We start from the raw sequence: 3,379 nt of genomic DNA, 5'->3' as shown, positions 1-3,379 counted from the left end.
ACAGTAGGAACTGTGTGTGCACCTTGTGTATCCCCAATGTGTTTAGATTTCTTCTTTCTAGCATGGGTTTGGGGTGAGCGTGTGTCCCTTACCCTTTTGTCCTGTGCTCTTGGCTGAGAGCTTTGTTTAATAGTCATATCCTTTTGGGAGGATGCAACTAGCAATGAGCTTTTGTCCTTATTAATCACTACAGTTTGTTGGAAAACTGCAGTGTGGCCAGGATGGGATTCACTCACCTCTCCAACCTTATTCTTAGGGCTTCTTTGATGTTCACCCTGTCCCTCACCAGCCTCACTTCCCTTCATACTCCCCTCTTGGTTTTTCGTGGATTTTACAACTAGCTTCTGTTGAGAGAAACTAGTGGGGGCTTTCTTTGACTTGGGTCTTGAAACTTTTGGTTTGTGGCTTGGGTAGGCATCTATTGGTCATAGTCACAGATGCCATTGTCACAGTTTTTTGCAAAGAAATAGGTTGAGAAGCAGTGGAGATAGAAGTGTTTACCTCACTTACCTGAAGATGTTCCATGATGGGCATGTATACAAGTGGAACATCCTTCTGATGATTTGACCTGTTAAGATCAGCAATAACTCTTCTCTCTTGGACCCAACAATCTAGCTTGTTTGTTGGGTTCTCAATTGAGAGATTCTCAGAAACAAAATTAGCTAGAATCATGAAAAATCTAGCATAATAGATATTTTTAGATCTCTTTTAAATATCCCCTAATTTACTTCCTATCTCATACATGACAAATGTGCTGAAATTGAAGTACTTATCACTAAGAAGCATATAAAGCATATGAACAAGTGAGTAAGATTGATAAGTGGATTTTATATCCACTTGGAACGCTTTATTACAAGCTTAAATTGGTGTTTTGGACTCAAGTTGTTGGTATTTTGATGTGTTTTTGTGTTATTGCATTTCAGGTATCAGTTATATGAATTAATGAGCTTTTAAAGGAAATATGATGAAAAGTGATCAGAATTGGAAGCCTAGGCCATTTTCAAGTTGTATAAAATCTCGTTAGCTTCGTGTGGATAGTTGAATCGCCTAATTCTGACTAGTAGAACTCAAGTTATGGGCAAAATAAGATTCATCAGAATTTTCCAGAAAGGCTACAGGCGCCCGCCTGCTGGTGCCAGGAGACCGCGTGCTAGCAGGCGAACGCATGCTAGAAGGCGCCCGCTTGCTGGTGTCAGGCACCCGCGTGCTGATACGTGGCTGACTTCGTTGATTTCGCTAAAAAAGCCTTTTTTGAGTGGAATTTGACGATTTTAAGGGTCCAGGTCCAATATGGGTTTATATATACTTAAAAAAAGGGTTTTCATCATCCAGGAAGATTGGGAGATCCAGGAGAAGACCTAGAAGCATAAAACAACTCCGAAAAAGTAGATCTTGTTTTCAACTTGTGATTCTTTGAATTAGTTGTAACTTTGGATGCTCGTTTTCGTTCTTGTTGAACCTAGATCTCGTTTATTCGTACTTTAATTATTATTCAGTGTATTAAGACCTTGTTGTATACCATGCTTTCATTGGAACCCATGGTGAATATGAGTTCAATTATGGGCTAATCGTTATCATGGGATTCTGGCGGATTTACTTATGGATTTCAATAATTAATTTGTTTCGATATCTTGGTGTGTGGTGATTGATTGATATCCTAGTATTGGTTGTGCTTATTCGTCTTATGTGCATAGCTAAGATATAAGATAGCGTGTTAATCTCTTTTGAAGCGACAGTGAATATAGAGGTTTTGAACTTGCCATGCTAGCATAGGTTCATGTATTTGTTATGCATGATTCGTAGGTAATTTTAACCATCTTACTTACCCTATGTAATCACGATAGATAACTTGCGCATTAAACCGTTATGTTTTCAATTCTTATAGACATATAAGGACTAAGCATAATTGGTGTCTATTCAACTTCTATCTCTTTTGTGAATGCTTGGTAGTAGGGTATTCGTACAATGAAAGTTGGCGTTTAATAGTTTCGTGTTATTTGATTAGTGTCATCACCATTACATGCTAAGGTTTAGAATAATAAGGCTATTGAATGAAGTAGTAATGAAGTTAGAATCCCATGTTTGTCATATATAGTAATTTGACCTCAATTGTCTTAGTTAATGTTATTTAGTATAATCTCTTAGTTTAATAAAAACCCAATTTTTTATTTGTCTTAGCATTGAGCGATAACCATACATTGTTGCATAGGTGCATAAATTGAACTTAACCTAAACCAGTCTCTATGGGAACGAATCTGATTTATATCTTATACTACTTGTGAACGCATATACTTGCGTGAATATTAGCGCGTGTTTTCGCCCTAACAAGTTTTTGGCGCCGCTGCCAGGGAATTGATGTTAATTTTTAGTTTATGTGCTTGTCATCAGTGGTCGTTAAAGTTCATAGACTCGGACTCTTTTACTCTCACGGTTTATTTGTTTGTGTTTCAGGTACTCATTATAATGGGAGATCCAGCAGCATGAACGAAACTTTGATGGAATTTTCTCAACCCAAGATCAATAACATTCAATCTAGCATTGTCCGGCCAACTATCACAGCTAATACCTTTGAGATCAAACCTGACAAAATTCAATGGGTGAAGAATTCAATCCAGATTGGGGGTTCTCCAACGGAAGATCCCAATATGAATATTAGGGATTTCATTGAGATCTGCGACACCTTCAAGTTCAGTGGTGTTTCTGAAGATGTTGTGAAGCTGAGACTTTTCCCATTCTCTCTGAGGGACAAGGCTAAGAGCTGGTTACACTCTCTACCAGTTGGTTCAATTACTACTTGGGAAGATCTTGCTCAAAAGGTTCTCATTAAATTCTTCCCTATGGCAAAGACATCTGCAATCAGGAATGCTCTTACTCAATTTGCGCAGCAAACGGGAGAATCGCTATGTGAAGCTTGGGAGCGCTACAAGGAGATGCTTAGGAAGTGTCCTCATCATGGAATGCCTGATTGGATGATCATCAATTGTTTTTACAATGGGTTGGGAGCACAGTTCAGACCCATACTCGATGCAGCATCAGGTGGAGCATTACGGGCAAAGAGCTATAAGGAAGCCTATGATCTAATTGAACTGATGGCTACTGATGTATATCAGTATCCAACCCAAAGATGTCCACAGGGCAAGGTAGTCGGAGTTCCATAAGTGGATACAGCTATGGCTATCACTGCTCAACTAAAGGCGTTGTCCATGAAGATCGATTCTCTGGCTAACTATGGTGTTAAGCAGATAATTAATGTGTGTGAGCTGTGTGCAGGTCCGTATGTGACGGAGCAATATGCTATATCTAGTGACTCATATCAGTTTGTGAGCAACTTTCAGAGATCGCAGCAACCAGTTCCAGACACTTTTCATCCTGACAACTA

At 39.0% G+C, this 3,379-nt stretch overlaps 1 non-coding gene across 1 annotated transcript; it reads right to left on the bottom strand.

The window, feature by feature from the left end:
- Positions 1-2,852: 2,852 nt before the first annotated feature.
- Positions 2,853-2,959, bottom strand: LOC141681406 (small nucleolar RNA R71). Its single transcript, XR_012558848.1, has one exon. It is a non-coding gene; the product is annotated as a small nucleolar RNA R71 (small nucleolar RNA).
- Positions 2,960-3,379: the final 420 nt, after the last annotated feature.

This window comes from Apium graveolens, chromosome 1 (assembly GCF_009905375.1).
Source record: "Apium graveolens cultivar Ventura chromosome 1, ASM990537v1, whole genome shotgun sequence".
NCBI lineage: Eukaryota > Viridiplantae > Streptophyta > Magnoliopsida > Apiales > Apiaceae > Apium > Apium graveolens.
Note: the sequence above shows the minus strand (reverse complement) of the source record. Positions and strands in the feature narration are given on the sequence as shown.